Genomic DNA, 14580 nt, shown 5'->3' on the forward strand with positions numbered 1-14580 from the left:
TATTTTGTAAAGGTACTTGAATTCCTCAGTTCAGGGGATTGCCCGAGTCATGCAAGTACTTGTTATGGAAAGACAACACTTGAGTTTACACTGCTTTGACTTTCAGCAAAGGTCAGCTGCTCCCACCAAGCTGTACCTTTTCATGCAAGGAGTTTGCAGGAGTTCTGTGAGCCTTGTCACTGTGAACTTGTAGCCTTGGTGCTCTGCCAGGGGCTGGGACTCTCATGTGTGAGCTTAAACCCTGTGCAGAACCTTGCAAAAATCAAACAAAGCGTTTTGTTGCCTGCAGACATACTGAGGAGCTCAGTGGATTAGTTCTCACTTCCTTCTCACTCCACAAGCCACTGTCATTTTCAGGTCCTGTGGAACTTCCTGATTGCAGCACTCCCTCCCTGACAGTGAATAAAACAGTATTTAGCACACCATGTCTGAATAGCTCAGTGTCTAATTTTAAATATGTTTTTCAATGCCATTTTCGTGTCTCTGTTTTTTTCAGTAGCTTAAATGAGGTCAAAGTCTTTGTGCCTTTTGTACAATGCAGGCTAATATATCTCAGTAATCCAGTCATCAATTTGATAAGGGATTTAGGAGAGGTCTTCAGTCCCCATTTTGCCTCCAGGTGTCCACTGGTTAAAAACTGGTTACAAACAACAAAACGAAGAAAGCCACAAAACTGTTTGAAAGCTCTATTTCTGGCTGAGTGCACATTTTAGCAGGCTCCTGATTTATTTATTGTGTTTGACCTGGCTGGCTGCTGGAGCTATGGAGATACTCTGAGTGCTGCAGGAAATCAGCTGCAGAAAATGTCAGGCATTCTGCTTGTCACAGATGCAGGTGCAGGATTACACAGGGATCTGTGCACTGTTTTCCTGGGATGGAGCAGTGCTTGCTCCAGCCACTGGCTCACCCCTCTGTTGGCACGTGCCTCTTTGGAACTGTGCTTTTCCAGGTTTGCTGGGAGCAGGGGAAAGTTTGGTTCATTTGTCTTCTGTCAATATTAACCCAGAGAAGGCTGATCTTTGCACCAACTTTCTTTTTCAAGCACAGAATCCTCATTTATCCTCTATCCCCTTATGTATTTTTGAGGTGATGTAATCCCTATGCTGTTATTTTTCTATAAATGAATAGCACTTTGAAAAAATCATTGTTTCTAAAAGTGGGTTAAGGTATCACTTTAAGATCGTTGCAAGATCTCTCTGTTTGGAGGTTTAAATTTAGAAACCTGTGCTGTCATTAAAAAAAAAAAAAAAAGTTGCTTTTCATCTGCTTTCCCCCTGGCTCCCAGGAGCCAGTCTCGATGTAGCAGACACTTCACTGCTATTTCCTTTTCAAATCTAGGACAGTGAAGCTGTGACACTTTTCAAAGTCCCAATGTCCTTGTTAATATTTCTTTGTGCTGTGAGTGAAGGTAAAGCTTATGCAGGAAGTGTCCTAGTTTCCAGTTCCTAATTCCAGCAGAAAAACTTTAGAAAACAGAAGTCTGGCAGCTTCTGGTATTGCTGTATATTAAATCATGTATATTGTGGTGTGTAAAGGCTTTGTGCAATATGGAGCAGATGAAATGCAAAACCATGACAGTTTATGATCACTTGTAAAATATTTTATGGCTACTTTTGTGAGAGTTTCAAACCTTCACAATAGTTTAACTGAGATGCAGCTGTCTGGTACGTGAGCACTTCTGAATGGCTCTCTAGCACCAGAAAGACATTTTCATACTGGAGTTAATTCAGCAAAAGACCACTAAGATAACCAGGGGATTGAAGTACATGGTACACAAAGAGAGGCTGAGAAAATTTGGTTATTTGAGCCTGAAGGAGAGAGAGTGAAGGGGAAACCTTATTGTTCTCTTCATCTGTTTAATAGGAAAGTGCAGAGGGTGACTCCTCCCAGGGGTGCAGAGCTGTAGGATGAGAGACAAAGCATGTAAACTGGATCACAGTAAATTTCAGTCACACAGGAAATGTTCTCATTGTGAGGGTGCTCAAACACTGGAACAGGTGACCAGAGAAGTCATGGGATCTTTGTCCTTGGAGAGCTGGATGGGATAAAACCCAGTTCCACCAGATCTAATTGCACCTGCTTTGAAAAGGGGGTTGGACCCAAGTTGTTTTCTTTCTATGACTGAGCAAAGCATTTGGTGCTGGTTTTGTCACAAGAATAAGGCAGCATGTCTTTCATATAAAAGCTTAAATATTTTTAGAGTTGCTGTGAAAATGGGGAGCTCCAGACGCACCAGCTCTGGTCACACTTTCTTGTGCTCTCCCTTCTCTGTACTCATGCAGCATTAACAGAGATTGGACAAATAATACAGGAACAATCAACAGGCTAATGCCACAATGCCTTTGCAAAGGGTTTGACCTGGCCAGCAGAGCGTGTTAAAACCCTGTTTGTGTGTGACTTTTGGTCCATGCTGAGGAACAGTGGGGTCATGAGTGACAGTGTTTTGAATTCAGCAGAGGAAAGCTCCAATGAGATTTGAGTTTTTAACCGCCAATGATAGGAATGTGAGCCTCACACAGAAATTCCTACTTTCAGCTGTTTTATATCACCCTGTAAAAATTGCTCAGAAATATAAATATGCACATACACACTTATTTTGCTAAGTTTAATCTCAACAATGTTTTAAATTGTTGCTGCAGTAGAGACTTAATTCAAAAAATGAGAGTGAATACAAAGGAAATTAAATTCAACATTCTGATCCCTGTGCTCCTAGTTTTATCCACTCACCAGTCAAAATCAGTTATTTCCTCCTGTGAGAAGCAAAGTTGGGATACTGATGGTCCTCCCCACTGACTGCATTATGTTTTCAACTCATGCTAGAGGGAAAAAATTCTTCAAGTCTAAACCATTATAGCTTTTGCTTTCTGAAATGAAAGATTAATGGCTCCTACTTCCTTGCTATAAAGCACTCCTTTTAATTCTTCTCTGGTATAAGAATTTTCTTCACTTTTTCTAACACTTGGCAGGAGGCAAAGTTTTTTACAGGATCTGTAAGACTTCTGGACAATCAGCAAATCCTACTAAAGTTTATTTGAACAAAACTGAGTGGCTTTTGTAAGAATAATTGATTATACATAGTGGGGACATTTCTGCTACGGGACAAATACTGTTTTCCTACATGTTCACAGACCTTGTGGGACTGCCAGTGTGCTACTGAGCTCCTCAGGAGAAGATATGACTGAATATTGGTGTTATCCAGAAGTGCTGAATATATAAAAGGCTGGATTCTAACACTTGTACTGTAATTATTCTCTGTCCTTATCTATGTAACTTAGGAAGTCAGTATGGGGTAGAAACAGAACAAGGAGGAAAGGGTTTCTGAGTAAAGCAGGTATTTAGAAGATGGAAGTAGTTTTAAAAATAAGAGTACAAGAAATATATCCCTTTGAAGGGGTAGCATCTACATGGCATGCTGCAGGGTTTTGATTTTAAAACTAACATCTCTGAGTACTGGCAGTGGGGAAAAAAGGAAACTAATCAAGCAGTCTTGGGGATTTTGTCTTTCTTCTGTACAATTTCAAAATAGAGATGAACACATCACTGAGTTCCATAAACCAAATACCCCTCTATGCAATCCCAGTAAATCAGCAGAATTGCATCATGATCTAGTTACCTCTGCAATTTGGACTACATGACATTGAGTTCAAGGTGCTCATATATCAGGGGAATAGATATGTCACCCTTGGAAGATATTGGCATGTCAACTAGTTTGCTTCAGGGTCATAAGTTGATGTGGAACACTATTTGGAAGGCCTTCCTTTGGGAAACTCCCTCCTGAGTATGTGAGTTCAAAAGGAAATATTAATAAATGTGAATACTGAGAGGGGAGGACATATTCTGCAGTTCTGCAAAATGAGAAATAAAGGGAGATCTATCAGTTCCTGAGAAAGAATGTATTGGGAATAATGTTATATGTCATTTATTAGGCATCATATAAATACCCCTTCTTTGAAGCAAACTGTACTGATAGTCCCTGCAACAAATGCTGAGGAGAAGGAATGTGGCTGAAATAAACAATTTTAAAGTTCTGAAGGTAAAATGTACAGAGCAGGATGTACTCAGACAAGATGGTAAGTGGGATGGACAGAGCTTTTGCTGTGATTTGGGACAATTTAGCTTAAGGCAAGAGGCAGATGACACACAAGTGATCCCCATGCCCAGGATCTCTCTGCTCCAGCACCGTGTTGCTCTTGAAAGCAAAGTGGAGGAAGAAAGCAGGTGTGGTTCCACCACCTTTAAACCAGTCCACTCCTTAGGGTCAACCTAACCAATGGGAGGGACTTGTGCTGTGTGTGACCTTTCCCTGATGCATAAACTGCAATTGCATCTTCATGTGCACACTTCCATCCCCGTGCACCTGCACACCATTTCTGTCTGTGTCAGTGGGCTTTGACCCACTCACACGCTGCATCCTGACCTTTGCACAAGCTGGATTAAAGCAATTAAACCAGGCTGTGTATTGAGCTTTTCTGGCCCTGGAATGGGTCAAGATCAGTTCAATGGCTGCAGCAGGCTAAGCTCAGGTTCTCTGAGGGGAGTGAAAGGCCAGCAGGGGAAGAATGGTGGAACATTTAAGCACAATTGGCATATACTTTTCAAGAGAAATTAAAGGTGCTCTGGCAACACCTGGAAGTCCTAAAATCTCTGAAAAATAAATCTAAGTAAACTCGAGGCTCTAAGCTTCCTCTGCAGTGGCCTGTAGAAGCACAGTGTGTTAAAGATAGCAGGCATTCTCATCGTTCTCATTTTTATCCTGTGTGTATCACATTATACAGCTGTCTGCAGTTGGTGATACGAGCAGAATATATTGAATACATTTATTTATGAAGCATTTAATGTTAAAATCTTTGATATTATCACTAACTTTTAGCTTATATTGTCTTCATACTTGCTAGAAAGCATTTAATATCCAGATTGATAAATATTGCTCTTAAATCCTGATTCACAATACAAAATCTTGATGGCATAATAACTTACGTTAGGACCTGATATTTATTTTGCTTCCCTTTACAGTTAAAGGGGTTTGACGAGATCCTGCCCTCTTTCACCAGCTGCTCAAATTGTCAGCTTTCTCACCACTGTCCAGTTTCTAGCAAAGTGGTGAGGGTAGGATGTTTTCTTATTGTATTTGTGGCATAAGTGATCAGATGGCACAAGTGCTTAAATTCCAATCCAGTCCAGAGGCTGGACCTGATTGGTTTCACTGCACACAGAGTTCATGTTTGTTGGTAATCGTGTTTTCTTGTCATACCACTGAAATAGCCAATTTTACTGCACTAAGTGTGGAAGTATAGCTAATATAATTTGCAAATTACTATAGGGTGTTACAGCTCAGCCTCTCTTTCTTAATGGACTTAGCCTTGCCAGGGCTAAATCTTCACCAATGATGTAATCTTTGCTCATGAGGCTTCAAAAATACCTAACCAAATAGTGCAAGATCTTACATAAATAATAGTGAATAATCTGAGGTAGCTAGCAGTTCATTATGGCATGGCAGGAGCTTGATGGAGTGCTGACAAATGGGTTGCAAAAATGACAGGCAATGTTTCCAGAAAATGTGAAGTGGTGACATTGTTTTCCATTTTGGATTTGACTCAGAAGATTGGAACTTGACTTCTGGCCTTCATATCCAACACTTTTTGGCAGCATATCACTGTATAAATAAACCTGTTTAGTTCTTTTATTATGGTTAGTTTCCCAGATCATGTCAAAGTACATGAAATACATTTTAAAATTAAATTACCTTTTATCTTGAACATTTTGATTGTTATTATTTCAATATTCTACATTCTGAAATGTAAAATATAGAAATATGTTTTTGATATTGTTATATTTGGGTTAATCAAGCCCTTGTACTTTCTGTGAGAAACAATGGGAAAGGTTATCTGTATCATAACACAGCTGAATATTTCTGCTTTGTACAGTGCTGTGAGATTAGGTGTTCCTGCATGGCAGACTTGAATCTATCCTGGCTCACAGTTTGAACCCTTGACACCCCCTGCCCCATTAGAAATGAATGCTGGAAAAATACAGGATATGTACAAGTTGTATTTTGGGGGGAAATCAGAACTATGAGAAGTGATCCAGAGATTTTGATGAGAGAGGGGCACAGCAAGTTCACTTGTAAGCATTTTTGTACTCTGGATTGTAATACAAGCATGGGCAATCTTATAAACTTTTACTATGGAGCAGTATATTAATTACAGGACATAAGATGCTCACACATCACTCAACTACTGAGAGAGAGAGAGAAGAATGTTGATTGTAACAAATCAATACAGACAGATAAATAAAGAGGACAGCAAGGACTATAGTGCTCACATAGTCTTTGTCAGGATAGATGCTGCCCCCATGTTCCCTTGAAGGCTTAAGAGAGGATTTCATTCTTGTACAGGAAAACTCTGACTTACATTTAAAGATTCATCTTATGGTCATTGTGTGTGGGATGAATTTGTTGGTATGACAGACATGTTCTTTGAAACATCACTGAGCTGCTACCCAAGAAGTTACTCATTTGTATTGTGAGCTGTTCCATTGTTCCACAATGGAATCAGAAAGCTCTGGATCTGTTAAAATGGAGAATCTATTCACTAGAGTGGGAAGTTATTACATTTACCATAATCTCATCTTCCTGTGTGAGCTATATAAAAACATTCCCTCCATTCCCCATGATTAACTTGCAGATGTGCAGTGTATTTTATGTCTCTAATAATGAAATTATTTCAGATCTTACTGTGGATGAAATTAGATTGTGGTCACTGGAAAGAAGACCACATTCTGGTCATATGAAGTCCAAAAGCTTATTATTTAATCATTTGCAAGTTTTTCAGTTGTGTTTTTAAGGGTATTACTTTCCTGTTTAAGTTATCCCCTAGGCAAGAGGTGCAGATGCTTTCACTGTTCTCTGTTCCTCAAGAGAACCTAATGCAGATTTGCATCACCTTGAACAGAGGCCTCAGACCAGGCACTCTCTCTACTCTGTTCTGTACCATGTCTTGCATCAGTTTGGAAAGTCCCTTCTGATTGTGTAGACTCATACACAATTCTCCAAACTGGAACTTGTCATATTAAGGTTAGTCAGGTAAAGTGAATAGCTGGATGTTGATGATGAATTTCAATTGCTGCTGTGATATCCAGATATATGTGTTAATGGTCCTTTCTATTTCTTCACAAGTTCTCTTTGTTTCCCTTTTATTTAGTCAGGCTCTTCAGTAAAATGCTGAGGGAAGGAAAAGAAAAATATGATGGATTATGCAGTAACTGAGTGAGTTAATTCATAGCCACTTAAATGCATAGCTTTAAATTATATTATACCCTTTCTTATCCTTTACTTCATTTCTGTAGAGAATTAAGAGTATGTGCACAGTGAATCAATTAAATTACAGGTAGCAATCTCTTTCCAGCTGAGAAATTCGAAGGCTTGAGCAATTAGTCTGCCTGTTAGGCTCAAATCACTCAAGCTAGGGAGACACTAACACAGGCTTTGCTAGAAATTCTCCTGCAAATGGAAAAAGTTTGAAGCAGTCACCTTGCCCATGTTTCTGAAGGAATATAATACAATTCAATTTTTCCTGAGAACTGTCAACAAGTACCAGGGGAGTTCCTTGAAGATCTGAGGCCTGGCAAATTGCACCTGTGTTGATGGAGGACAAACAGGGTCAGTGCCCAAAACTACTGAGGAAAATTGTAAAATAGTTTCACACTTTCAGCCCTCCTCTAGCAACTATTGAAACCTATGGGAGATTTTTCATGAATTATAGCTCAGAATGCTGGCAGATATGTGCAAAATAATTATGGCAGCATTTTCCACTCCCTCCATGAAACTATAAATAGGATGCAGAATATCCATGCAGTTTTTTCTCTACCAATGCACTACCATGAGAGGGACAAAACTATTAAATTTAAAGGTATTGTATGCATTAGCCTGGGAGATCCAGCTAGCATAGCTCAACTCTTCATGCTCTGTCCCCAAATCTTTCTGCTTATGTGGTGTGTAGACAGTAAAGGGCTGTGCTCCCACAGCACAAACAGGGTACAAATCTTTCCTGCCATTCACATAATTCTGATAGCATGGGGATTTGGGGCCTGTTATAAGTTTTATAAGCTTTTGTAAGTTATATACATTCTTCATGCATTTAACTCTGTTTATAGAGAAGCATGAGGCACATGAAGTTCTGCTTCTTTGGAAGATGGAACTTGGCCTAAGACAGGGAATGGGCAAGGCCTCACAGTTTCTCCACGAGACCAGAGATACACCAGAAGAAATGTCCTAATCTTTTCCCAAACCAGACAGAGATCTTCCTGATAAAACAGGCCTTTCTTAAGGAAGGTCTTTCAGACATCAAGCATGAAAATTACTCCTTTTCAGCAGAGGAATACAGCAAAGGCAGCAGATATTCTTCTGTGCCTCTGGATAGAAAGTAACAAACAGGAAATGGTAGAACCCAGAGGAAACAGAAGCCTTATCTTAGTAAAAAACTGTGAATAAGATCCAGTAGGGTTTCTCTGTAAAGATGTAATATGGCTGATGTGGGCACCTCATGAAAAATGGAGAGTTTGTAAGTGAATCTGTGTGTAAGCCAGTGGTGATGCCAAGGGATTCTTCTGTTTGAACTTGTAGCTGTCAAATGTGAAATGTTTTCCAAAACCACACTGAGGATTGATTCTTAGTGCTGTAATTAGTACTGACTTCTCAACAAATACACAAAGGAAGAAAAAAAAAAATAAAAGCTGTATTTCTAAGATTCTATATCTGTGCTTGATAGAAAATGAACATGTATGCACAGAGTAAGTGTTCATATATATAAACATTCTGATACTTCCCTCTGCTGATGCCTGTCTTGCTAAAACTGGGATTTTCTCCCTAGACAGTGACTTGGAGAACATGATCCCTTTCTGAGATCATCTGCTTCTGTTCTGCACAATAAACCATGCTCCTTCTCAGATCCATTCACAGCCCCTCTGCCAATGTCTGTCAACTCTCAATGGTCCTGAAGGGTTAAATCCTTTACCCAATAACCTCAACACAGTAGGATCAATGCCTTTTAGTTACTTAATTCAAATGTTCATGTTTTTCTTATGCCTCTCCTCATGCTTTGAATGAGTTTTTGCAAATCCAAAAATCTGTTTTCATTCAAATACCAGCAAACATTTTGTCCCTCTTATTTTTTTGTCATACCTACAAACAAAAGATAAATATCAGGATGTCACATACTGTGCTACTTCCTATATTGCTTGCTTTTGTGGTCCTGCCACTTTCTTTTTCTGTATTCTCTTTTCACTCTCCCATTTTATACAAAAGTATGTGTGGGACAGGAGCGTCCTCCTAACTTTATATTCCTTGAACAACTGGCACACTGAAGCTCTGGCTTGTCATAGGCATGGTGCATGTAAAAACAAAAAAAAGAAAGGAAAAAACAAAATAAATTTTAAAAAATTAAAAACCTATATAATTTAGGCTGGTGCAAAACTGGAATTAATATTGTTGAGGCTCTGTAAAGAGATCTATGACTAAAGACATCTGAATATCCGATTGCATATTTTTACCTAATACTTTTTTGTGTCTTGTAATTTGAAGAAGTGTCCAGTTGCAGTCTGGATAGTTGAAAGAATAAAATTGAGTCTTTCATCACAAAAACTGAAGGTGGTGTGGGCTTAGCATGTACACCTTAGTCAGGGGCTTTGCTTGTAAGGAACTTCTGTGACATCAGAAGGGTAAGTGTCCATCAGCATTCTAATGTCCTGGTTTTCAAAAGGGTTACTCCATGAATTATGGTCATGAGGACTTGGACTTTTCATAGCCCTTTTGTAGGAACTGCAAGGAGTGCACATCAAACAAACCAGTCTCTTTTTTTTATGCACGCATGAAGACAAAAATTGCAATTGGGAAGTGCAGTGGCTGTTCCAACATCCCCCAGGCCAACACAGAATCTGCTGATGGAAACAGAGACACAGGATTTCATGTCCTATTTTGCTTTTCTTGTTAACTGTCTGAATTTGGGCTATCCTAGAATATGGAAGACTGGTAATGTTTTATTAAATATGTGCAAAAGGAGATGTATCAGAGCATTCACAGATTATGTTTGTCTAGGTGAAACTTGGTTTTTCAGACTGCTAAAACAGTGTAATGCATACATTACTCATAGTTTATGTTGTAGATAACATAATCCTTTTGATGTAGGAAATAACATCTGTCAGATCTCCAAAACAAATGGAGCAAATGATATTTTTTTTAGATTAGCCTTGTAACTTGTCTGTATGAGTAATAATGTGTATTTCAGCACTTGGTCTAAGCCAGTCTCTGCTGGTGAACCAAAAAAACCTCATCACTCAGGAACTCATTTCAAAGGCACAGAAACAGCATTTCTTTGCCTACTGGCTGAAATTAGTTAGTTGTTTAGTGTTTTAACTGTGTTGAGACAGAACACATCTTTACATCTTGATGTCACTGCAATGGCAGTTAAAAACTCAAGGCAAAAATGTGAAAAACTGGGAATGGCTTAGCAAAAGGTCTCAGACCAAGAATTAGCTGCTTTTTCCTCCATCAGCACAAGAGATGCAATTGATAATCTCTGTCCTTAATTTGTATTGATAACGTGCAGACATTTATCTCCTTCCCAGGATCAGTCCTACCACCATCCTCTTTGGGGTAAGTGGCTTTTGGGGCAGTATTTTAAATACGGTTATGGGCTTGACACACAAGCTTAGGCTGCTGGGACCATGTATTTAGTGGTACTGACATAAAAAGGTACCTCCCTACCACCCTGTCCCTATTTGTGATGGTTTTAGTTTATATTGTATAAAATCATGTTGGAAAAGGTTTTGCATAGTGAGAAGGGTTTTGTTATGGTTTCATGAAGCACCATGTTATAAAAAAATTACAGAACTAGAAAGCTACAGAGATAAATGAAATTTAAAATACTTTGTGAGGATTTATGTAAGCATGTACACAGTTCAGAAGGCCTCTGGCACTAATAAACCCCAGTGTCTATCCTCTAACTAGATTAAATTCATTTCCATTAGAATTCAGCAGATGCAGCAGCCAGGGGTTGTTTTTCATTCCCAGGGGGTACCTTCTCCTTGATGGAAACTCCAGATACCCTTTTGCTTTTCTAATTGGTAGACAGCAATCAGGGAGGTGACAATAAAACTGAGCTTATGGTAAACACCAGTTAAAAAGGAGGAAAGAGTTGAAGTGGACATGGTTTAAAGTAGTTTCTTAATGGACTTCACAACTAAAATGAAAAAGGAAGATTTGAAACTGTGAAAAACACAATGCCCAATTCAAAAAGTTGAACCTGGAAAGTGGAATAAAACAATTGCAGAGGGAGTAGCCATTGTAAAAGGTACCAAATTGTCAAAATGAAATCAGAAAGGAGAGGTGGCAGATTAAGGAGTTGGAATCAAAAAGTTCATTCCTGTTTTCCAGGAATATGCTGAAATTTATCTCTGCCTCAAAAAAAATTCCACAAGAAAAACCCCAACACTTTGAATGCAGCTCTGTAGGAACCCTACAGTCAACAACAACAAGAAATTTGATAGGGTAAAATAGTTGGATTTTCTGAATGAACTCTAACTCCTTGCTAAAAGCAGTTTTACAGCTGCTTTGATGTGCAGCTGGAGAAGATTCTGCTGTGGTTAGTTACCAGGATAGGTCACATTCCAGACCTTCCCATTGTAATACTCTTCTAAGGACCATTTATTGGAAGCCCATGGATGAAATTTATTGATTGTGAAAATTATTGTCTGTAATGTGATGACTGAAGGGACATGTTTGCTGAAACTATTGGAGTCACTTTGTTTGAGATTTGTCCCTGAATAGTGTAGTTTAGAATACATACAGAGAGAATGATTTTATTGCCATTTATTTTATGGCAGTAGATTTCCCTACCACACATCCAAGCTTTCTGAATGTGTAGGATGGCTAACAGTAAGAACAGCTCTGCAGCAAGAAATCCCCATGTCCTGGAGTTTAAGCTCTTCTAAACAAATCAGGGATTTTTTCATTAGCACTCTATTCAGAATTTTTAAGGTAGCATGTGTTACAATAATAAATTAAGAAATGGGAAGATTGAGACTGTGCAAATCTCTGCTTGATATGATACAGCTCCAGTGGCATATTACTCAAAATAAGGAGATGGTGTTACTGCAGGTTCCCAGGTGCTGTGCATCAGGCTGAGCAGGCAGCCAGGGCTGTAGTATTTTATCATGTCTCCAAGTGCCTCCCTGGGGTGGGCCTGCTGGAATGCAATCCTGTCTGCAGGATCCCTGTGGTAACAAATGCACTGAGCAGTGCTTCTCCTTATCCCCACTGGGCCAGCCAGCACAGAGTTTGCTCCATAATTATGAAAAAGGATGTGTGTTTCACTGTGCAGATGTTCAACTGATGTACTTGCTTTCTTCCATTTAGAGAGAAAGAAACTTTTTAGCAGTATCACAGTGAACACAGGCACAGCTTGCAAAGGATTTCTGTTTAATATCTTATTGAATGTTGTTACCATGTCACCCAAAAATACTTTGGAAGATGATATCTTTCTGCAGCTGACAAGCTATAAATTTTCTCTCAGGCAGCTCTGCAAATGTGTGATCTTCCCAAGAGCTTTTCATTTTAAGCAAATGTGCAAAATAATCAAAAGAAGTATGGATTTATTTATAACTACCTAAGAGATTTTACATTCAATTTTGGGCTTACTTTGGTGTAAATGCCTAATTTTAAATGAATCAAGTCTAATAATTTTACAAAAGCCTTTCACTTCAGCCAGGGAGCTGTCCTCTCCATAGAACTGAGAGAAAAAAAACCCCACCCTCAAAACCCAAACCAAAAAGCAGTAACAGGAATTAAAAACCCAACATTTAGTAGGGAAGACATTATTGATGGTTAGTTTCACCATTCTAATTAGGATGGTGAACCTTTTCTTGTCATATGACATTTTTTAAATCATTCTGTTGCAAACCAGACTATTTTAATTATTTTTTCCCTTTTTCTTACAACACTGTTAAAACAGCCCTGTTGAATAAAAAGAAGCCTGTGCCTCAAAATCTTTCATGTGCAGCACCAGCAATCCATGGGGAGGCTGGAAACAGAGGTGCCACAATGGTAAATGATATGACAGTAGGCAGGAAAAAAGATGTGTGCAGTATGAATTAGGCATTTATATCAAAGAACGTTATAATGCCTCGAGCTTCCTCTGTACTCAGGTGTGAAAAACAGAATGTTATCTCTTGTAATTTTCCCCCTTCTCTGGTAAATCAGAAGTGTCAGGGATAATGCTTGTAATCAGATTTCTTTGAGGCTGACAGCTTCCTCAGTGCTTCACCCACACTGATTTTATAATCCTCATTACACTCTGTGGTGTCTGCTTGGACTATCTCCCAGTAAAATTACCAGGAATGTTGAATGACAAAGGATACCTGGCAATAAATATCCTTACCTTGCACTGTTCCCAAATCACCTCATGTAAAGTGTTATATTTATAACACTTATCAACTATAATTTGCTGGTGTATTTCTGGTGACAAGTCTTCATTGGCATTGATAATGTTTTTAAAACCTATTTTAAACAGAAATAGGAATGGGAATAAAGTTGACCCTTACTGCACTGTATAATCTTGCTGCATTTGCACCTTGGTGACCATGAGAACTCTGCTGAAAAATTACTAACAAGAGGAAAATTCAGAACTCTCCAGTCACCCATCAATGAAAGCTGAAAGCAAACCTTTCTTCTTTGTCCAGGCTTCCCATGGTAGTGCTCCCATTCTTACTGATTCATGCAGAAAATGAAAACCAGGAGACTTTTTGTGCCTGTTTGTATGGACAGAGGAAGAAAAGAGGGGAAAAGAGTGGAAGCATGACCATTTTCTTTGGAGGTGTTCTGAAAATGCTCCTTTTCTGGCAAATGTGTGTGCCTGTGCTCAGTCACGGGCCTGAGTGCAGTCAATGAGTAAAGGCAGAACAGGAGAACAATGAAACATTTATGTGCACCGAGGGAGCTGGAACCAGCAGGAGCTGGTAGACGTGGCAGGATCTGAGCAAGGTGTTAATCATGTGCCTTGGGAGACTGGTTGCAAGTACAGAAATGGGGATTAGTGCCTGTTTTCTCATCAGAAAACTTGAAGAGAAGCCATTGGCCTCTGTCAGAGGCATTTCACAAAAGCAAAAATGGTATTTGCAAGCAAGGAAAGTGATGCCACTTTCTTTTTCTCTCTAATATGTTCATTGCATATTTCATAAATAGGCTTATGACAAAGACATACCTAAATCCTATACAGGTCTCTCATTTTAGGAAGGCTCAAAATGTTGGCTCTTTGCCTGAGCAATGAGCAACAGTATAATGAAACAACCTTTATGAGTTTAGAGAAAAACTACCTTTAATGTGCTTGGTATGGGACTATACCTCAGCAAATTAACTTATTTGTGCCAGCTACAGGTGTTTCCATACACTGTTTGGTGCTTGTTTTTGTATTAAACCAAAGATGTGTTGAGTCTGGTGGAGGACTTTTTAAAATATAATGTTTAGCTTTAGCTGGCACCTGATTACTTGCATATAGAGATCATCTGTCAAAGTAATTTACATCTGGTAAT

This window comes from Melozone crissalis, unplaced genomic scaffold, assembly GCF_028551555.1.
Source record: "Melozone crissalis strain CALT ecotype California unplaced genomic scaffold, PUWL_Pcris_2 ptg000007l_1, whole genome shotgun sequence".
In the NCBI taxonomy this organism is placed as follows: Eukaryota; Metazoa; Chordata; class Aves; order Passeriformes; family Passerellidae; genus Melozone; species Melozone crissalis.